Source organism: Cyprinus carpio, chromosome A9 (assembly GCF_018340385.1).
Source record: "Cyprinus carpio isolate SPL01 chromosome A9, ASM1834038v1, whole genome shotgun sequence".
NCBI classification, from domain to species: domain Eukaryota; kingdom Metazoa; phylum Chordata; class Actinopteri; order Cypriniformes; family Cyprinidae; genus Cyprinus; species Cyprinus carpio.
In genome coordinates, this window is record NC_056580.1 from 16,412,057 (window position 1) to 16,436,475 (window position 24,419).

Here is a 24,419-nt window from a genome sequence, read left to right on the forward strand (position 1 = left end):
ATAAAAATGTTTTAATATTAACATTAATGTTAAACATTAACAATATGTTTTAACATTAGATGTTACATTTTGATGTTAAGTCCATTGTTGTTTTATACTGTATAGAATTGTTCTAACTTCAATAGTCTATAGAGTATTTAATGCAATTACAACAGAAGTTAGCTATCCCTTACTTTACTTTTCAAGGGAAATGTGATTAAATTATTGTAATGGTTTACTTGGAATACACCCAACACTGATTATTGTTTATTGTGTTTAATATGAAACTAAATATTATTTTTTTTATTTAATTACATCCTTATTCCAAACATTTTATACCACAAAATCTCTCGGTAGTCTGATTCTTTGAACTTTGTGCCGAGCCATCACTCAAAAGAAAATTGGTTACCCGTGGTTACCCATCTCTATTTGCTCACCTCACTGTGAGACACACTGACAGCTTGTCACCCCGGCACCCGTTCCCTTCACCGGCATCGGCCAATCCCTCTGACACTCCTCTCCTTCACAAAGGTGCTACCCCTGCTGACTCTGTCATCCCAATGGAATATAATAGTCACTGTCCTTGATGGAGGGCAGAATTTGATAGCATATACAAGTATCCTCAAACATGCCACCCTGTTCTCACCCACTTTCACACCAACTCAAAATCACAAAACTTAGCCAGTTGTTTCAGATCAACTCTGTGTGTGGGATTTGAGATTTTCTCTGTTTACCATTTGGACAGATTCAAATATTCAGTCACCTGTTTTTTTTCCAGTTTAGTAGTGGTGGAGTGTGTAAATCTCTTTTTTTCTCTTTCTATATCCTACACAAAAAACCCCCTCACACACAATATTTCACCACCTTTCACAAAATACTTCTCTCTCTCTGTCTTGTTTTGCAACTCGCCCAATGCTCCGCCTTTCTTCATCTCTGCGTCTCTCATATGCAGGCAGGGACCACTTGGGGTGCTTAACGTTATGACTGCTATTTTGGGCTCTATCACGTGGATTACAGTTATTCTGTGTTTGTTTTTTTTGTTTGTTTTTTTTAAATAGTACTGCACATAGAAAGGCCTGACTTAATCATGTGGAAGCGGCCTGCCAATCTACCTGCTATGATAGACTGCACTGCTGTAGGTTACGGAGCTCAGGAGAGCGGTGACTCAGTCATATGTCCTGGCTCTGTTTCAGATCCCCCACTGTTTAAATTTAGTCTTAGAGGGTAGAGATGCACTTTCATGCCCTGCCTCGGGATGTCTGTAATGAATGGTTACACTGCAGGAAAGGTTGCTTTGCTTGGAATTGAATCCCATTCGCTCTTGGCTTGATTGTGCACACATGCGGTGTTCAGCAGGATGTCTGCCTCATTCTGTGGAAATGACATGGCAGAACTGAGTTCTTCACTACATATAAAGAGCACTTCTGATGACTTGTATCGTAGTTTGTTAAGCAGGGTGATGTAGTGCTTTATTAGAGTTTTTACCTAATGACTGATGACTAATGTCTCACTTTTTCTGCCTTCCTTTTACAGCTTGGCCATTTGGATTTTCAATTTCATGCATCATTCATACATTTCTACGAACCTTCTGTCTCTAGAAAAGGATGTTTATGTGTACAGCAAACGTGAAACCCTTGAATAAGGATAATCAAAATGAAGTTTGGCTTTGTTCATATTGCAGGGAAATCTTTTTTAGTCTAACTGCAAGTTACATGTGGCCAGATCAGATGTTTTTTCTGTTCAGACTGCAGTCACTTTATCTATGAATTGGTTGTAGGAATGAAAACTTGCATAGATTCAGCATGCATGACACTTTAGCAATGGATTGCATTCATTGCGTGAAACAGCATAAAAACAAGGCAAATGTAATGTATGCAATGTTGTAATGTCCTTAAGTCTTCTTGTTGCAACACGTGGCGTAACATCCCTTTGCACAGCGAATGACGGAGAAACCACATGAAATCTGATCTGACCGTTTAGACTGAGATGCATTAAAAACCATGTTAAATCAGATTTCAAACCACTTATGATTGATTTTCATGTGTTTTTTTTCTGTTCAGACTATCAAAAAAAAAAAAAAAAAAAAATAGATTTGAGTCCTAAAGGCAAATAAATAAATAATTCAGATTTTTACATCCAGTGCACTAGTGATAAAAGCAGACATCAGTCTAATAATCTGTGTGGGAGAGAAACGGTTCTACTTTAAATGAACACCATTAGGCTTTGCTTTTCCAGCAAATGAGCTCTTGTAGGGTCAATTTTGTGAAACACGTTTAACATGTTTTCATTTTATGTTTTCACTTCTTGATTTTAAGTCCCATTAGACTTGTCCAGATTTGTTGTTATCCAAATGCCCACCCCATTTCAAGTAAAAGTGGCCTGATTATCAACTAGTTTGTGATTCGTAATAATGTAAACAAAACAATATTATCATGGATATGCTGAGGTTTAGTAGTGTAAGGAGTATTTTTATGTTAATGTTCTTAAATATTGCAATATTTATATCATAAAATTTTATTTATTTGATATTACAGTATTGTAATATAGCAAATTTTGCACTATTCAATAACATTAAACTGTTTAAGCTACTGAAGTCAGGAAGAAACAGAAGTAGCAACCAATCTTTTTTCATATTGTGGTGAACATCTGCAAGTAACAAAGTATAAAAAAGAAAATTTAATAATGACTTGATTCTATCCAATGGTTGTTGACTGGAATTTCAGATGTGGCTCTTGCACCCAAAAATGAATGCAAGCTTGTAGTTGATTGTGCAGATGCTGGTTTACTGTAAATGGACTAAATAACTGGCGAAGTATATTGTTTTAAGTGGAAGATTGTTTTAAGTGAAAAATTTCAAAAACAAAATTTAAAAATGAAACATGCATGAATGATCTATAGTATGCATTTAAAAAAATAGATGAATTTTCATTTCGTGCTGACTTCAAACTTCAGCACATGAATGTTGGCTCATTAACGAGAAGTAACATAATACTTATAGCCATATCTAGGGGCCAGAATATGATAGATACATGTGGGTGGGGGTTTGTATTTGACTTGGCCCAGTAAGAATCCACCCACATGGCCACACCACGCTTGCACTTTCTTCATAAAATGCAAAAATCTCCTTTTGATAATATGATTGCATTTTAAAGCTCAATTCTCTGAGTCTGGCACAGGAGGGTCCTGGGGGGCTTTATTCATTGTGTCAGTGGACAGTAAACTGGCCAGATCCTAATTAGTTTCTTCATCCATGAACAGGAATCAATTCTAGGACCAGAGCTTTGGCAAATAGCTTCCTTTGAAGGAGCGCTATTTCAGATCGCTGAGTTCAGAATGGCCGAAAATAGCTCGCTTTATCATGTGTCCTGTATCGGACAGTTTGCTGTGGCTATAATATTACTTTGTTTTGAATAAAATGCTCTACCTGTATTCCTTCCAGGGTGCCTCGCTCCCCCCGACAACCCCGAACACATGTAAACCGCTTTTGCTGAAAATGCTGCCATGGACAAATATGTCTCATAAATAGCCTCCTGTGTACCACACTACCCATCAGCCTCGCCTCTGCAGATTCAGCTGGAGAAAGGAGACTAGGGAGGCCCCCCGGGCCAATTTACTGGCCCCCCTGATGCGGCGCTGTGCTGTGATCTGTCAGACGGTCACTGGAGCCTCGCAGTGACAGACAGGCCAGCGTTCCACTCGACCCACTCCTCAACAGAGACCGAATTAAAGAGTCTCCCTTTGGCAGACAACCTCTCTCGCTTTTGCACTCTCTGGCTTGTCCTTTCTTCCAGTCTCTCTCGCTTTGTCTCTGTCATTCTTCAGCACACTTCATGATCGTTTCTCTTGCGTGGAGCTGCAGGAATGGGCTTACTCGTGCTCATTAAGTTTGAGCGCAGGGGGGCTTATCCTCTAGCGAGCAGCCGTGGATTTGTGCTTCCCTCAAAGTCTGAGCTCAAAACTCCAAATTTTAGATATCGTTCCGGAAAGTTCTGATGCTGTCTAATCCCCCACACTAGTCTCCTTCTCACAGAAGGTATACTTTCAGACTCGTCGCTATTTGCAGAAGTGGAGACAGAGCTCGTCCTTGGCCCATCGAGGGGCTCACAGCATGCACGGTTGCGTCAATGGGCTGAAAGCCATCGCAGTGACTGTACTTGCCTTCCATTAGTTGGTGGGTGTGTGTGGCGACAGTCAGTAGCCACACAGAAAGCTTTAAGAAGCACACTTTTGAACACACATCCCATTCCTGCACTTCCTTAAGCTGTCAGGAGGAGCATGCCGTATGAAATTATGGTAGCTGATGAAGTGTTAGCCGCTTAATAGCGGGAATGTTGCGTGTTGTCGTTCGGTATGTCTCCACAGTATCCTTTCGATGCAGTGAGACGAAAGGCTGGGTTACATACATAAAAAAATCCATTATCATGGGCATCCAGTGACCTTTAAAAAAATGGATTTGTCATGTTCCAAAGCCCCCTTAAATCTTTATCAGTATTATAGCTAACAGATAACCAGTGAATGATGCTTTGCTTGCTGGTGTGGTTGGTTTATGAAGCCACAATCTTTAAAGCTAACAGATAACCAGTGAATGATGCTTTGCTTGCTGGTGTGGTTGGTTTATGAAGCCACAATCTTTAAAGAATCCTATAGATGTCAATTAAAACCATGTAGGTGTTTTTGCACAAAGTTGAAGTAACACCCATATAACTCTTCAAAATACTCAGCATTTGCTACCAAGGTTGTGCACTAAGAAAGGACCCAACTGTTTTACGTTTTAACCTGTGTCAACATCTGTTTTGAAATGTATGGTTATGAATCATCACTAAATGCTCTGTGCTGTCTCTTGCCCATTAAGGTTGTGCCTTCCGCTGGAATCCAATGTTTGTTTTACTGTTGGTGAAACAGTACAGTGACCAAACAATCTCTTGACCTTATATCCTCTCCCTCTCCCATCTTCTCCCACAAAGTTCAGCCTCTCTAATGGAATCAGAGGTGACAAGTTCACATTCTCTTCCAGAGAGCCCTCACTGCTGACCTAGTTTTCCTTCTATGCACTAGCATTGCTCACATTTGCCACACACATACATATATGCACAAGGAACACAACTCTGTCCTTTGTGGGCATTAAACCCACTTTGGCAAGTGAAGGGGAAAATGTGTACCCATCCTGTTTCATCACACCCCCCACCATACATTCTTCGAAACACTTCAGTGCTGGGCGAGATGCCAGCTGAGGAGGCTGGTATGTGTTGGTGATGATACACCATGCCAGTGCTCTTCTGGCAGCAGAATAACTATTGAACCATGAAGGCCTGGAACCAGAAAATTTAGACTAGCGCTTATAAAATATTCATATGATGATCCTTGATTAAAATCTCTTTTTATGCTTTTTCTATTAATGAGGTTTTAATAGAGACTTTAATAGAAACCTCAAGGAGGGATTTTTAACATTCCAATGTTGAAGGCATATTTTGTGAATAAAGTGAAAATTACTAGAATAAAGTCACAGAATTATGACATTACACGCCTCCCTGCCATTGTTTTAGTTCAGTTTATTCTCAGATTTTTTATTTAAAGAGTTAGAAGAATGTCCTCATGATATTACTTTGAACCTGTATGTAAAGTCTGTTTTTTTTTTCTTTCAGTTTTTTACAAGAAGTCTCTTCGACTCACTAGAGCTTAAAAATAATCAGAACTTAAAAATAATCAGTTTCTATTTTAGCATTTTTTTGAATATAACATATTCCTCTTGTGGCAAAGCTGATTTTTCAACAGCCAATACACCAGTCTTCAGCATCATATGATCCTTCAGAAATAATTCTAATATGCCAATTTGCTGCTCAAGAAACATTTCTTATTATCATCAATGTTGAAAGCAGTGAATACAATGTTCAAAAGAACAGCATTTATTTGCATTAGAAATCTTACATAAAATTCATATTATTAACAAATTGTTAACAATCATATTGTTATATTTATTTGGTGCTTAGTATTTAAATTACTTTTTTCCTCTAGAACTTTCATCATATTATGTATAGTTTTTAATTATACATTTATCTCTTGCAGCCTTGTTCTCATTTGTAAAAAAAAAAAAAAAAAAAAAAAAAATTCAATATGGCATCTATCCTGACTATGTCCATGGCTGTTCAAACTCTTTCTGGGAACATTCCTCATATCATTGTGTTGGTGAGTGTGGACATGTCTTGGGTGTTTGAGTGTTTGTGTACAGGCCTGTGGGTTTGCACTCAGAATGCATCCTCTCTAGACATCTGGTGCTGACGGTACAGTTTAGAGAAGGGAAAAGTTTGTTCTTTAACATATCTGTAGCCCCTTTCACACATATACACACAAGCAACAAAAACATACACACACACACACACACACACACACACACACACACACACACACACACACACACACACACACACCCTGAACACACACACACCCTGATGGCCGATTCAGAAATGTGGGTGAGGCATGCAAGTGTCAGCCTAGGGCGAGGAAAAGCCATAAACCGTCCCAGCATTCCAGCATTCTGCCCCTCTAAAGATCATGTCAGACTTCCTGCTCTATTGCACATGATGTTGAAACATGCTGTTGCCACTCTTTCATGGCTCTACATTTTGTAGTGGCTTTTAGAAGTTAGAACCGGTTGCGCCAAGACTACATGCAGTATACATCAGAACCAGAATCAGAAAGAGCTTTATTGCCAGGTATGTTTAAACTTACAAGGAATTTGTTTTCGTGACAGGAGCTTCCACAGCCCAAACAGAATGACAGTGACAAGACAAGACGTGGATAATAAAGTTAATATGAAATGTTTTAAAAATACACAATATACAAAATAGACAATAGATGGTATTTGTGTGTACAGGTGTGTTATTTACACAAATGCAAGGAAATGTAAATAAGAAATATGTGTGTTAAATAAATAAATGTATAAATAGTGTTGTGTATTACACATTTATTGCCAAGTTAACTGTTCATGAGATGGATTGCCTGAGGGAAGAGACCGTTCTTATGCCTGGCCATTCTGGTGCTCTGTAGCGCTGACCAGACGGCAACAGTTTAAAGAGGAAGTGGGCTAGATGTGAGGGGACAGAATGCATTTTGCCAGTTCTTTTACTCTTTCTGGATGAGTACAGTTCTTGGAGAGTGGAGAGGGTTGTACTAGTGATTTGCTAAGCAGTCTGGGCTATCTGCTGCAATCTTCTAAGGTCTGATTTTGTAGCTGAGCTGAACCAGACAGTTATAGAAGTGCAGAGGATGGATTCATTGACTGCAGAGTAGAGCTGTATCAGCAGCTCCTGTGGCAGTTTGATCTTCCTCAGCTGGTGAAGATAGTAAAGCTCTTGCTGGGCCTTCTTGACAATAAAGTCAATGTGGAACTCTCACTTCGGGCCTTGAGAGATGGTGGTGCCCAGGAATCTAAATGACTCTGCAGCCACAGTGCTGTTCATGGTGGTGAGTGCGAGGAGAGCAGGGGGGTTTCTCCTGAAGTCCTTTATCATCTCCATTGTTTTGAGAGTGTTCAGCTCCAGGTTGTTGTGACCGCACCAGACAGCCAGCTCTTTAACCTCCTTTCTGTAAACAGACTTGTCTCCGTCCTTGATGAGGCCGATTGATAAGTGTGGTGTCATCTGCAAACTTCAGAAGCTTGACATTGGTGTCTTTAGAGGTGTAACACACTGTACTGGCTGTACAAGATCAGAAATATTCTCATTAATGCCAATTTAAATTGATCAGAACATTTGATGTTGGGGAATTGAGAAGATGGTCTATCTAGTTGGTAAGGCTGGTCTTTGGGCTCACTTGCCTCCTCAGCAAGATTTCAGTGCAGCACTACATGAATTCAAAACTCCAGATGGCAATACCAGCCGCCTAGATCAAAGCTGTTTGATGTCAGGCGCATGTTCAATAAAGGAGCTCCAGTAAGAACAAAACTGAATGCTGTAGTCTTCAGGCTTTACCATTATGAGAAGATAACTAGGGCTCAGGGTTTAATTTCATGAGTCTGTGAGTCTAGAATCACTAAGAATGTCATTTTCAAACATTATTCTTCCAGATCTTTCCACTTATGTGACATCATTCTTCTCTGTGATGAATAAGCTGAGTGGATAGATTAATCTAGAATAATCAGAAAATAAGCAACGCATTCTGTTACTATCAGTCTAAAGGGATATTGACTAAGTTCTCATTGATTTTATGCAACTGCTTGGCAGGCATGCATAAGCAGGATAGTTTGCATACAAGCTGAAATTGTGTATTTAAATAGAAGCTAATTACTAATTTATATTAGTCTAATTAATATTAAATGTTAAAGGAATATTCTGGGTTAATTATGACTTATACTTAACTATACAATTTATATAATAATAAATGCTGTTCTTTTAAACTTTTTATATGTCACAAAATCTTTCACAGTATTACTGTTTATTGTATTTCTGGTCAAATAAATGCAGCCTGTGTGATCATGAGACTTACCAACCCCATAAAATCTTACTGACACCACACTTTTGAATGGTAGCATATATGTTATTTTTAAAGTATTTTTAACATTTATTGCAGTTCACACAAAAATGAAAATGGTCATCCTTTACTCATCCTAAAGTTTTTCCAAACCTGTATGAGTTTCTTTCTGCTGCAAAACACAAAAGAAAATATTTTGAGAATGTTTTGGTCCAAACAGCTTTGAAACACTATGACTTTCAACAAAACACTGACACATCTTTCAAAATATCATATTTTGTGAAAACAAAAAAGTTATACAGGTTTGGAACAACATGAGGGCTAGTAAATGATGACAGAATTTTCTTTTTTTTCTTCTTCTTCTTCTTCTTCTTCCTTAAAAATGTATGTATAAGAAGCCATGCTTTATTGAGAATCCAGGACCAGAACTATCTATTTTATAAATATATTAGTAGAATTTATATGTAGTTCTCATTAACCAATTACTGCAATGAAAATCATACTGTTGAGTAAAGCTTTAAAATCTTAAGCACACATTATGTTTGCTTGCATGCAAAGCTTTACATATACATTTTGTATACCTCCATCCATTTCCTCAACACCCACTTTAGTGACTCATATTTTCACACTCAAAGCCTCCCACATCTGTGTGATATTGCAAAGTGCATCAGAAAGCCCTTTTAATTAACAGGAGCAAACTGAAAACAGGGCTGACACGCGTTGCGTAAACAAAGACATATTATTACCCATCTGCCTGTGCTCTTGAGCAAAGCCTTGAGTCAGACAGCCACCTATAACAATCACAGTCAACTAGGTGTAACTTACCTGAACATTATTTACTGAACATTACACATAGACTTGTGCAACCACACTTACAGTGGGCATGTCTTCTGCAAGGAAGGGAAGGAGTGCCTGTAGTTGCGCATTGCTTAAGTTATTCCAATGCAGTGTTAAGTATTGTTCAATGTTCTTCCAATGCAAAAACATGCAGTGACCTTGTGACATACAGTACATAAAGTCCATACATTTTTTGTTGAAGCTATCTACATTATTTCAAAATCTTTAATTTTAAATGATCACTCAAAGTCCTTAATACAGTACCAATGTACTGTGTTAATATGAAGGAACTTTCCATGTTAATTTATTGTTACATTTATTTTACATGTATTTTTTATATATGTATATTGTGTATAATATGTTTTAGGGTTGAAGGAAATATCTGTACAATTGTTTTTTTTTTTTTTTTTAACAATTCATGTATAACAGCTAATATCATGGTGAAAAACTACATGACCCATGATGCTGTACAGAACTTAACACCAATCAGAGAGCTGCAGTGAGCAAATTGCACCAAAAAAGCTTGCAGGCATTCCCAAGAAGCACCACAACTGAGGTAATCGTGTCAGTTTTGTCATGCTGTCAAACTACTTAAATATTTGGATTTATGCATGTATATGCATATTTTTCAACTTAAAATCTATTGTTTCCATCTTAAATTAATAGCTACATGTTTTTCTATTGTCTTTTCAAATATAATTTTCAATGCTTCATGGGATTGTAGTTTTCCCTCACTAAAGCTGCAAAGTATGCATTCTTGTACCTTTTGTCCTTTTGTCTGATTTTCAAATTTTTTTGCTTCAAATAAAAGTTTGTAAAGTTGTGATTTAGCTTGTTGTTGGTTGGTTTGGTTCATGGCTTATAACAATTTAAAAAGCTTCTTTTTTTTAATCTCTATGGGAAAAATGATTGGGAAATTCTACTTCTGGGACCAGTGCTGCTGAAAATGTGGGCGGTCACTAATGCACTCTATAGATAGCAACAATGGGCTGCAGTGGTAATAAAAGACTAAGGTAAAAAATGCAAGATGCTGTGTGCCTGCAAAAACATGTTGTAATGATGTGAGCCGTAAAGTAGGGAATTTGGATGTTGTATAACTTTAAGTGGTTACTTGAAAGGTCAGCCATCGCCCTCAGCTGCCTCTTGTTTGGAAATGAAGAGGAGGGGTGTGGGTGTCTCTGTCAGTTTCGCATCTGCAGCGACTTTGACACCTCCATTTAGAGCTTTTTCGATGACAGCGACACACACTGTGTCCTGACATGCACGTGTGTTGCAACAGATGAAACAAGTGCCACATTTGTTTTCAAAGTTGCACATGAGTTATGTTACATATTGCATGAAGGTGCCTACCAAATGTTTGATCAGGCAAATAATGCAGTGTATTGTTGGGATAACGGTGTCCCCCTGAGTCCCAGTGTAGCCCCCCCCCAACCGGTGTCATAAATAAAGCATAGGGAGAGGAGGTAGATTGACAGCAGTGTTGCAGCGAGCTGGAAATGCGCAGAATAATGTGAGCTCGGCACTAACAATGCTGTCGACGGCGGCGTACGCTTTGAAACTCTCCCAGTAGTGTGTGTTTGTAAACTGAAGAAATACTCTGTCACTGTCAAGTAGCAAATATGCCAGGATGGCTGGTTTCTTACAGTTGAAAGGAGTGCAGCAAAGGGGAAAAAATGTTAAAAAGTCCTCTGTGGCTTTCAAGCTGTTTCTTAGTTTTGTTTTGACTACTGTGGGGAGGGGGCACGAAATGACTGCAGTTGGTTATGTGTGCCAGTATATCTGTTTCTGTTTTCTTTCAGTGTGGCATTCTGGTTTCTGGGTGACTGTTGCTGAGGTGTATCCTCAAACTATATGTCAGGTTAAGGTGGTTTCAGGATTTTTATCACCTTTTGTCACTATTCAGTTTTGTCACTATTATTGTAAAGTCTTAAATGGATAGTTCACCCAAAAATGAAAATGTTATTATTTACTTAACTTTACAGGTAACACTTTAGAATAGGGAACACATATTCACTATTAAGTCGGTTTTCCTGAACAAATTTCTAATTTGCTGTATATTATTAGTTAATAGTGAGGTAGCTGTTAAGTGTAGGTATGGAGATCTTCAGGAGCTATATGCTTTATAAGTACTAATAAACAGCTGATTTGTTATTAATATGCATGCTAATAAGCTGCTAGTTAATAGTAAGAATTGTTCCTTAAAATAAAATGTTACCCCTTTCGGTTTCACTTTAATTTGATGGTCTATTTAACACATCCTGTTGACAATAAGTAACATTGCACCTATATGTCTACTAACTCTCATTAGAGTATTAGTTAAGTATTAGTAGACTGGTAGGGTTAGGGTGAGAATAAGCTGACATGTACTTGCAATGATACTTATAGTCAGTAGAATGTCTGTTTGGAGAACATGACAAATAAAAAAGAGCAGATATTAAGCAAAAAGTCTCTCACTCTGATGAGAGTTAGTAGACATATAGGTGCAACATTACTTATTGTCAACAGAATGTTCAAAAGGGACCATCAAAATACAGTGTTACACCCCTTTCGTGTAATCACAAGCAGAAATTCTTCTTTCTTTAGTGCAACATAAAATAATATTTTGTGAAATGTTTTACTGTTTTTCCATACAGTGGAAGCCAATGCTAACCAAAACGGTTTGGTTACCAACTTTCTTCAAAATACCTTCTATTATAATCCACAGAGGGAAAAGTCATGCAGTTTGAAATTACATGAGGGTGAGTAAATGACTGAATTTAAATTTCTGGGTGAAAAATCCCTGTAAGATCTGAATCAACCATGATCCTAACTGCAACTGTCACAGTTACTGAACAGATAAGATAGGATTCTAGAGTTAAGGCCCATTCAAGAATGGTAATGATAACTATAACTATAGTTTAGTTCACACTAATTAAACTTTCTGTTTATTATAAGCATGTGCTGCAGTTGTCATTTGCAGCTTTATACTCAAACTCTATTAAAGTCAGGTGGATTCTGATAGGGAAGTTTTTATCTTTCAACAGCTGAAAAAAAAAAAAGTTCTGAAACTTATTCCAATGATATTGTTCCTCTGTGTTGTTATCATTATAGCTATGGTGTGGACTTCCCTATTTTCAAACAGTAATTACATCTAATAAAACATATAGTTACCATTATAGTTATCAACTGTGGTAATTTTGTAATTTGGCTTCTGTTTAATATTTCACGTATAATCTTGTAAGCTAGATTTTTGTCTATTGCCATAAAATGTGGTGCATAATTTAGGTTATTTTGCAACAAAGTGGAAGCTCAAGTTATTTGCTCATTGGTCTCTTCTGCAAATAATATTGAAGAAATAAGCAGAAGCTTTGTGTTGACTTTGTGGTTAGAATTTCCAGATCGATTTCTGTCCGTTTGTGCCTATTTCAGAGACATGACTCAAAACATTTATTTTTAAAACACTGACCATTTGTGGTTCTTGTCAGGCAGATCCAGCAACTTATATTTCCTCAAAATGCTTATTATAACATCTTGTTATTTTCTAAACAAAACTCAAATGGTCAGTTCACCCAAAAATTTAAATTCTGTTATTGCAAACCTGTTTGCCTTTTTTTTTCTTCAAGGGAGCACAAAAGAGGTGTTACTAGAATCCAGAAAACAAACAAACAAAAAAAAAAAATCTTTGTTACATGTAACTATGAGTCACAATATCCAGAATACTGGCTGACCACCGGTAATTCAGGAATTTCCCAACCTGATGTAACCCACTGTGAAACCACAGGGGGGAAAACAAGTCACAGCTTTGAATGGCATTGTGTATGCCAGAGCAAACACCCTCTCCTAAATTGAATTCATAATGACTCCAATCACTGAGTACATATTTGAAGAGAGAAACAGCCTTTAGTGAATTATAGTGCATGCTGTTGTAGTTGAGGACAGATGGTGTGTGAATGGAGGTCAGTTGTTTCTGTGGAAAAAAAAAATAATAAAACGCCCTGTTGAAAAGGATGGGTAGCACACTGTCTGCTCCGCTGTTGGAGTGATGAGGTTGTGTTCAAACATCACACAACATCTGGCCCATGTCCTCACATGCTGCAGGCTGGAACATCCTCAAGTGCAGAAGACAGACTAAGCCGAGGAAAAATTCCATGAGGTTGGACTGTGCAACTGTTCCACAACATGGGGAACGATTGGATGGCAAGAATTTGCAGCTCCACGTTCCCATCTGCCATTTCTGGCAGGCGGAGGAGGCTTTAAAGCCACCAAGTGGAAAGGAAAGCGAACAGGAGATTTTAGGCATTGAAGATGTGATTTAGCAATCTAAAGGTGGCTGAACTTTTCGTCTGAGAAGAATGGCAAATGCTCAGAGATGCTGACAGATAATCTCTTTCAAGGAACTGCAGGATTGAAAGAAATCTCTTTAGACTGGCCCTATATGGAGAATATCAATATATATCGCACTAGGTCTATGTAGTGTTTCCACTAACATATCTATTTATATGTATCTACATCGATCAGGGATGTGCTCCATTCTCTGTATGTCTGTCTGTCAAAACATTTCTTTACCAATAATATCACATAATTGTCTTAAACTTAATTAGAATTTCAGAATGTCAATTAGTGTGATCTAAACATATTGTATATTTCTGTATTTCTTAATTATTTTACATCACAACCTTTGTGCGCGCGCGTGTGTATGTGTGTGTGTGTGTGTGTGTGTGTTTTAAATGTTTCAAGAAACTCTAAAACTTAGTTTATATCCATTTTAATCCCAGATTGCAGTCTCAATCTTTTGGACCTATGCAGAAATGCATTGATGTAGCAAATAATGTTTATGAAGTTCACACTATAAGAGAAACAGAGAGTGTGAGACAACAGACTGGGCTGGCGTACAACTGAGATGCACCATATGATGGATTCCCATAGTTTCGTGAGACAAGTTCCTCTTCTTAATGACTGTTTTGTTTCCGAGCGCTGCCTGGAGCATCAAATATGGGGTGGTGAGACGGAAGGGAAAACATCTTCATCGGGGAGTGAACATTATTTTTAGTAAACTCTTTAACTTATATCTTTCTCTTTCCTTTTCCTACATATCTACTTGTGGTAACTAATCTATTGATTTGCTGTCATGATGTGAAGGCGCCTGCTGTAATGGAAAGAGAGGAAATACAGTAGTGAAGTGGCTGTGCTATAGGCTTTTCTGTTCACATTAGGAGATTTGACAATAATGTAAACCTAACAACAGGTTCACTGGTAGAGGTTAGATAGGTGGTTTAATACATATCCGTTATATGGTTAACTTGATAGGTTACGACTGAATGTAATAAATGCAAAAGCTGGACTCGATGTATGAGTGAGCAATTATATGCAGTATTATATCAGTGTCACTGTGTATGCTTGTTTTAATAGCTTGTGTTATGCCTGGCAAACCTTGTCCATCATCTTATGCACAAGGTCTTAAGGGCATTTTACGCAGTAAGCTTTTTCTGTGATCTTGCCGCCTTTGTGTAAAGGCAATGCAAAATGCACCAGCAAACATAACGATGCCTGCCACTGTTTCAGCTTAATGATAGCAAGCAAAAGCATGCTGCGTCTCTAAATGAAGTGATTACTGTAAATATTGTATTGTATGTTGCTTGATAACTAATACAGCTAAAATATTAACTAAACAGAATAGCATTTATTTTTCAATAAAATGTGCCACAGAGCTCAGAAAAATCAGCACCCAGATATCTTCTATGTTGTTCATTTGATTTAATGTATTTAAAATCACCACTAATTTATCACTGATACATAGCGACCGCAGAAATATCTTTTTATCTTCTGTGATGCAAAAAAGTGATAGGGGTTTTGTGGATGTGCTTGGCAAGTTGTTCAGTTCTGCTCCTGATACCACGTAAACTTTCCTTTATGCAGCACAAAGAATTTGGGAAGCAAAGTAAGCGTACAAAAAACATTCTTTTAAAATTTTTACCACTGCTTTCTGTTTTCATGTCCCATGTGTAGTCACCGACAAGCCATTTGGTCTGTACTCCTGGTTTCTCATGCACTGGAACTGTCTTTGAACTGTCTCACTCCAACCCAGTGGTGTCATCCGTTTGCAAATAGTTGCCCTATTTGAAGTTCCACAGAGGAGAGTGCTTGTTTGCTTTGTTGCTGATTTTTCATCTCAGGATGTACTTTCTGTCAAAGAGAGGGTTAGCTGCTCCATTAAAGCTGAGATGTATTTGCATAAAATCCACTGTGGCATGGCCAAGGTAGACCGGGTGTACAGACAACTGATTTCTAATTAAGAGCATGAGAGCCGTCGTTCGGCTGTGTCATTCCAGCACCTCCATTTTTCAGGTGAACTTCTTTCTCCATGCAAATAACTCATATTATGACCACACTGCGACAAAATAATTGAACTGAAAGATCCCAGATCATCGTGAGGGGGTCAACAGCCATGACCTCAGCAGGTAGAGATTTCCTTCAGAGTTCATCTTAACTACCATAATGCCGCAGGCAAACTACGGTAGGGATCTGATCATGTCAGCACAAATCTGAGCAATTCTTAAAATGAGCACACTAGTTCTTAAAACACACAATGCTGCATTATTTATAAGCCTGGGGAGAGGTGTTTTCAGATCTAATTTCTCACTCCTTATGTGTGCTGATTGTCTCTCCTAAATCCTGTTTGTTTAGTCAGGTAGATGCAAATGTGCCTCTTATTTGCATGTCAAATCGGGGCACGCGAGGGTGGGGGTTTAACAGAAGTACAAGCTAATGCACCCCTCTCTCACTTGGGAGTGTTGAGTGAATGCATGCCTCTTATCTCCTTCCTTTGGTTCTTTCAAGAAAAAGCCAGCAATGAGGTATTAATAACTAACAGACATGCTGGGAAGGCTGGCTTTCCAAGTGATAGAATTCCGGAGAGAGCGAAGTTTTTATGAAAAGGCTGATTTCCCTGTGCAGTACATTTTATCATATTAGTGTTATATTTATATATGAATTAATGATTTATATGTTTTTTTTTTTAACAACAGTGGCAGCAAACGTTCCTATATCGAGCAGAGAGTGATGTTTCCTCCTTGTTCTGGCCATGCTGACTGGGTGAGATGTCCAATCAATAAGAAGTAACATATATTAGGCCTGGAGGGTGTGTGCAGTTGAGATTCAAACACCCTCTGACTTGATTGGATGTGACCCAGCACGCAAAAGTCTCAGGCGTTTCGGAGCATGTGTATGTTCCTCACTAGAGGTGTGAAGATGACAGAGGTGGAATTTCCTGTGTACTGGCAGTTCTCTCTTTTGAGGCTTATCAAAACTGTGGGCTCAGAAACCCGGGGTATGTTCAGAATGGCATACTACCATAGTACTTGTACTGTTTTTGCAGTATGTAGTATGTAGACTTTCCACAGTATGTATATTTTGTTTTCTGTATGCATGGAAGAGCTTCTACATTTTTCTAAAATGTGTGTTATATGACCACAGCATACTGTGTTGAAAATTGTATAACACAATGCAATGTGCTCATCTTGGTTTTCCATTTCCAAACACTCTATAGGTAAAAGTGAAAAAATAAAAATAATAAAAATAAATGACTGGACAACCTAGTAAAAAAGGACATTTGACATAAATTTAACATGCTTATGTTTGAATTTTTGTAACACTTTAGAATAGTGAATACATATTCCCTATAAACGAGTATAAAGAGTTTCCCCTCAATAAACTGCTAATTTGCTGCTTATTAATAGTAAGTTTGTTTTAAGTTTAGGTTTGGTGTAGGATTAAGGGAAATATGGGTATATAGAATTAGCATTATAGCATTATATTTACATTCACAGTTATAATCGAACTACAGCATGTTTTTGTGTAGTTGAGCTACAGACTTTATCTGTGTGTTTTATGTATTATACTGTATTAAAGAACTGTGGAACAAAATGAAATATGGTCTTGAATTAAAAGTCATGGGAACGAATTCTTACTTTTTCAAAATATTCCATTTTGCTTGAATTCATTCCCTCATTTAAGGTAAATCTTGGCCACTTTGTGCTAATTTTTTTTTTTTTGGCCACAATTGAACTAAAAACGAGGGAACAAAATTAGTACAATGTGGCCATGATTATCCATTTTCTTTCCCCACATCATGTGTGAGCTTTGTAAAATATATATGATGCAATGCATAATCAAATATTTGATGAAAGGACATCAGCTGAGAAAGTGGCAGACACTTTTCCACTGTTCCAGGTTAAGGTTTTCAGAGCATGCACACAATGGCAATTTAAATTTGAATATTGTGTCAAGTTGAATAAAGCCATGATACAATCACATTATTATTAAACTGGCATCATTTCAGTCAGAATAAAGCATGTATGTGCCATTAAAAAAAAAAAAAATGTTTTAGCATGATTGAAATCAAACTTTTAAAGACTAAAAATTGCTGTCTAAACAGCACCAAAGAGTAATGAAATATAAGAAAAGGAGAACTTACAGGTCTGTTAGGACATTATTTTTAATAAGACAGAAACCTCACTGTGTGACAATGATTTGCCATTGAACTATATTATTCTCTCTCTGTGTGTATATATATATATATATATATATATATATATATATATATATATATATATATATATATATACACACACACAGTATACATTCTTTTACTGGATTCAGCCCTATTTTCTCTTTGTGCTGCCCTGTGAGTTATGACCCTGGCCTTGAATACAACCCCAGTGATGTCCCAAACAGGCCGACTGGTCAGTACAGGGGGTCCATATGATCAGGGCAAGACCGCTTGCGGTGCAAAAAAAAGCCCTTGCGTCCATAAATTTCCCTTTTTATGAGCTAGACTTGATGAAACCATTTCCCTTGACACCTTGTTTTTGCTGCATCCGTTGTTAGTTTATTTCTCCTCAGCTGGGTGGTTTTATGTGTTATTTGGGGCAGACAGTGACAGAGAGGTTCTATGGGTAAGATATTGCATTGCTGCCCATCTGGATGTGAAGACGCTCCGGCCTCTGATCTCTCCTCTGATGCTGTCACTTCTCCCATACTCTGCCTCTCTAGCTCTCTCGTCTTTGCAGAGCAGCCTAGGGGTTGGAGAGCGAGAGGGGAATGAGTGATTTGGAGAAGATGAATCAACTTTCAATTTTGACAAAGACAGATGTGGAGAAATGGGGGAAAGAGGGAAAAAATGTGTTTGGGAACGGGCAAGAGCACTGAAGATTTAGGCAGAGATGGACACACACTGAAATGAGAAATATATATATGTGTGTGTGTGCGCGTGCGTGTGGTAAAACTTTATTTTAGTCTTAGCTAGTTGCTTATTAGCATGCATATTACTAGAATATTAGCCATTTATTAGTACTAATTAAGCACATATTAATGCCTTATTCTACAGTATATCCCTAATCCTACCCAATACCTAAACTTAAATACTACCTTACTAACTATTAATAAGCAGCAAAGTAGGAATTTATTGAGGGAAATGTCATAGTTAATCGTTAATAAGTGTTCCCTATTCTAAATGTATATATATTTGTTTATTTATTTATTTAAAAATTTTTTTTAGAATTCAAGTCACACATTTAAATGGCAGAAGTGTGGTCATTCCAGTCAAGCTGCACCTTCCAAACTCTAGTTGAACAAAATGTCAATGCCAGTCTTTTTCATACAAAAAGAAAGAGTGATGATCACTGGCTGTCAAGTTCGTAATAAATAAATAAATAAGTAAATAAATAAATAAAAAATACATATGCTGTTATAGATCTGAACCTGAGTCTCTGTTCATGTTAAACAAGCTGAATAGACTTTACTATCTTATACTTACTTACTGTACATAACAAACTACTAAGTTGTTAAAAAATGTTTTTCCCCCTTGGGCCATGTCTTATCTCAACTATGTTATCAAGTGAGTCAGAACTGCCACTGGTGCCACCTTAAAATAAATAGGTGCATGACACTTCTGCATACTTGTGTCTATAATCTGTACTGTGCTTGCGGTGGTGTGTGTGTGTGTGTGTGTGTGTGTTTGTGTGTGGATTGGGAGCTAGATGGATAATAAGAGCTCAGTTGTCCACCAGAGTGAGGGGGTTGATATACCCTAAAGCCTCATGTGATCCGTCATCTTCTCTCCATTCATCATGTAGTGTTCCCTCTCTCTCTCTCTCTCTCTCTCTCTCTCTTCTATCTCTCTGCACCAGTACAGAGGAAATGGGAGCTCATAGCCTATGGGGGGTTACTCTGAAACTTGATTAAGAAATATGGCCACTGCATTTGCCCCCAGAATCTTCAACATGCAGATCAGTGTCTGTTCACAGCAATAATCAAATAAAGATATTCCATTTAAATTATATTTATAAAACACATAGTAATGTTCAAAGCTGATAGATATACCTGTGACAGCTCATCGGTTAAATTTTATATTACTGCACCAGCAATGTTATTATTATTATTTTAATGTCATTTTATAAAAGCAATTTTGTATTTTAAAATTGTGACTTTATATATTAAACTGTATTGTAACTTTATTTCTTATTGTGAATTTACAATTACTTTTTCATTATTTTTCATCTGCGGTATAAACAGGCTTCCATGGTGCTGTAGCTGGTGTTTTTTATAAAAACAATAAGACATTTGGCCATGTGTGACAGTGATTTTAATGCAGTTAAGAAAGCCTTAGGCACTTTTATTTGTGTTGTGCCTAAATACACTCGTTGCCCATGGTAAAATCCCAGTAAAAATAGCTTTTTTTCCACCTCAGTTTTAAAGACTATATGCTATAATAAAATAAGCAGAACTGTAATATGACACCTTGTCTTTCATGATGGTCTTTTGGAGAGAGACCTTTAGAGGAAGACATTTATCTGTAACTCAACCATCTGATTTTACTGACAAGGAGAGCAGCTGAACTTTAACCTATGGCCTATCAGATTGCTGTACCATAAGATTATGTTGCCATAAACATATGCACAATGTTTTTTTTTATTTGTTGTTGTTTTTTTTTTTTTTTTTTACAACATTTACCACAGTTCACAATTGATTACATGTTGCTTGGCTCTAAATGTCATGTGGACAGCAAGTATTCAATTACACTGTAATGTACGAGCTCTCTTTGTTTCTCTGTTTCCCCCAACAGAATCTTTACTGGTTTGTAACTGCCCGTATGTACAGACCGGCTGTGGTAGTGATTTATAAACATCTAATTATTGAGCAGTAATCATTAGATTATATTGAGTGAAGTCATTAGTCATGGTCTACTCTGTTTGTTGGAAACAGTGGATCAATAGTACAGTTTGTCTTATAACCATTTCTGTGTGCTGTCACCACGTAAACGCTGATAGCCTGTGACATTCTGTGCATCTCATTTAAGAAAATGTTTGTAATGCAATCATTTCACATCCGATTTTCAGCTTGTGGATGCACCATCACAAATGTGCACCTGTGGAGAAATGAATGATAGATGCCAGCTGCAGCTTGTTGCTCTGAACAGCTTCTTCACAACTCTTTGACTGACTACAGTTTTTGATACAATTAATAACTCCGGCTTTTCAAATTCTGAATTCTGAGGAATTTTAAGATAAAAAAAAAATCCCATAATTAGAGAGGAGAGAGTATTTCTGAGTAATTGTGGCTTTTGTATTGTTTGTGTGTGTACAGTATGTGTGTGAGAAAACATAAATATGCATATTTGTGCTTCTTTTCATGCATGTAATATTCAGTTTTGCATGTGTTTGTGTGCATGTATGAAAATCTAGTATTTTTACACTAGCAAAATAATTTGCCTATAATGTCCTTGTGAAAATTAAATTGAACCAAAGTGGTTTGGTATGCAAAATGGTTTATATGCTTTTTGCTGTTTTAATTGCATTAATGTGAAGCAAGTTACATTTGTGGAGGCAATGACAGAGCGTGGGAGCTGTGTCATAAAAAAGAAATACGTATATGTAGGTGCAAGTGTGTGTGGGATCACTCCGGGTGCCGTTGAGTTGCAGCATGAGAAAAGAAGTAGTTTGCGAGCAGCCACAGTATGGCAGTGGCCCAGGTTAATCTAGAAGGGAAGTCTGTACAGCGTGACGTGCAAACGGAAAAAGGAAAAAATAATTAAAACAACATTAGCCTTTCTACCTTTAGCCAGTATACCATTCAAGACTGGGAAACTGGTTGAATGTCTTATTTAGCTCTGACTGATGAACTCCATTGTGGACTGAACGTTGTTGTTATGACTTGTGTCTGATTGAAAGTTTCTGCCTTTCAGCCACATGTTTTCGCTGTCCTTGGTGCTGAAAATGTGTTTGTGCGAGTGTTGAATGGTGCACAGAATCCTCGTCTTAAAGGGATAGCTCATTCAAAAATGAAAATATCTCACCCCAGTACACTCACCCTCAAATTGTTCCAAACCAGTATGAGTTTTGTTGAGCACAAAAAAATTACCGGTGAAGAAAGTTCGTTGATTACGAAATAGTTGACAATAGCTATTGACTTCCATAGTGTGGAAAAAAGACTATGGAAGTCATGGCTACCATACTGGAACAACACGGGTACAACATGGAACAATATGATGAGTAAAAGATAACTATACCCTTTAAGGAGGCACTTTGTTCTGAAGACTGAGTGAGTTGAGCTGCCTACCTAGACAGCATTTTAAGGCATCTTAGATGTGCTTCATGACACAAAGGCTGTTGCAAAAGTTAGGTGTACCACAAATATTTTTTTTTAAGCTAACTTAAAAATTTGTTTCATGTGATAACCACTAAATTGGTTTATTAAAAGTTAAAAATGAATATGATCAATTTTTTTGAAGTACCTTCTTTTGTGTTTCATTTTTTTCGGTAAAAACCATCCCTATTTTGTCCAGTTTTTTTTTACTTACATACCAGACGTAATCCTAGAATGCATTCCAACAAGCTCCATGAATAAAAACTCATCGTAGATGGTGGACAAGAAGTTAGAAATATTGACTATTAATGCATTTTATTCAGTACTGAAAAGTATGGGGAAAGTGGGACTTTTGATTCATTAGCTTATTAACATGCTAATCTCAAGTACACTCTTGGAATCAATCATTGAGTTTCTGATGTTCTTCATTTGAAAAAGTGCTTTGCCTTTTATTTGGTAACTACTGGAAGGTTTATGTTAGAGTTAACTAAATTACTATAAAAATGAAGTTAATGTGTTTTTGAAATGATTAAAAACAGAGACATGAGGTGATGGAATCCAAGAGGTTAATTTGTCACACTGATTCACTCCAATTCATGCTGCATCTAGTTGTATCACTTTTCATTTTCCCCTGCCTTTGTTTTCCCTCAGCAGTATTCTTCCCTATTTGATTTCACTTGATTCTCCTGAATGAGAATTACAGAATTACTATGTTTGCACATATATCTTTGTTTCTTTCTTTGTTTATGCTTTTATGCACTAAAGGGACATAAACTGTTGAGGGTTATAGCATCTTAATTGCTATATGACCATCATTTCGCCCCTTTTCAGGTTGCTGACACTCCATTTATCCACCCACCACGCATTCTCTCTCTCTCTCTCATCGTCTCTCTCTCTCTCTCTGTCTCGAATGCTATTAGTATACTGTTACTCTCTGTTTTCTGCTCACGACCAGAGACAGCAATGGGCAATCACATCAACACGTAAATCAGAAAACATGGCAAGTCGTTTTACTCCTCTTTCTCTTGCTGTTCTCCCCGATGTCTCTCACCACTGAACAACTGGCAAGGTTTCAAGGAGGTGATTTAGTTTTGTGTGGCCACTGGTGGCAACTCTGCTGAGACCCACAGTCTGTTTCCACTAACTGAGTTTCACATTAACAAGCAACATTCAGTTTTCTAATGAAAACTGAACTTTCTGATCTGGCTAAGAGGAAGTGCAGGTGAGCAAATGGACTTTGAGGATTGATGCCAAGATTATTTTTTTTTATATATATATAAAAGATAAATGGAGTTGCATATGTTGTTTATTTTAGCTTTGTAGCTTACATTTGAATTATTTCTGGTATATTTTTTTAAAACTGGAATGTTAAAAGACAGTAGAGTCCTTTTGAGTGATAAGAATGGGTCGAATAATGTCAGATATAATGTACTAATATCAACCAAAATTTATACCTATTTTTCAGGGTTATCCAAATTGGGAATTTCAGAATTGGCTCTCATTCATTTTTTTTTAATTCAATTGGGCCACAATAATTTTTTTTTTATATATACGTGAATGGCAAGCAAAAGAATTTACTGTATTATTTCTACAAGTTCAGTACTTTTCATAATAAATTATAGTTTCAATAATATTCAAAACTAATAATATAAATTCACATAAATTTTTATTATATATATATATTATATATATATACACACACACATATATATATATTGGCCATACAATGCCAGTGTCCACCATATTGTTTATAAATAACTTTATAAAGATACATTTTGACATGAAGATTTTAACCTAATAATTGTACAATTAAATAACTATATAAGTATTCTTATTACATAATTCATTATGTTTGTCAATGTTTTTTTCCATACTGTTATCTGAGATTACAATTCTAGAATTCTAAAAGCTACACTTAAATGTTCAATAACTTTAATTCTACTTTATTTAAATTTGAATTCTATATCCTGCGTGGTAATTAAATGTACCTTAAAATGAATTTGCTGATCAATTATAAAATGGTGCGCAACCATGACAGTTGTTTATTAATCACAATAATGTCACGTAAGGATGTGGAGGATAACTTTATAACTAAAGACTCAAAATGGGTCTTTTAGATACTAGCAGGTGCAAGTCGTATTTAGTTTCTGAACCACATCTTTCAAATTACTGTCTTTTATTGCATTCAGCCCATGAATATGTTAATAAGCATCACAGAGCTAGGTTGAGAAAATATTTAAACCTTAATAGTATCTTTGAGAGAAAAAAAAAAAATGGTCTTTTAATGCCAATACTGCCTGAGGGCAATATATTTTTTATATAGACCCCATATTACACCCATGCTTTATAGTGTTTGACAGCTGTAATGACATTTTGCCCACCCAGCCATACCAAAACTGCGATGGTCAGTAATGTTTATTACATGTGCTTGGGTTCTGTGGGTTTTCTGGGCATTTTTCCAACACTGGCTCTTGACCTTTCCAGACAGTGACCAGAAAATGGTGGCTCGCTTCATT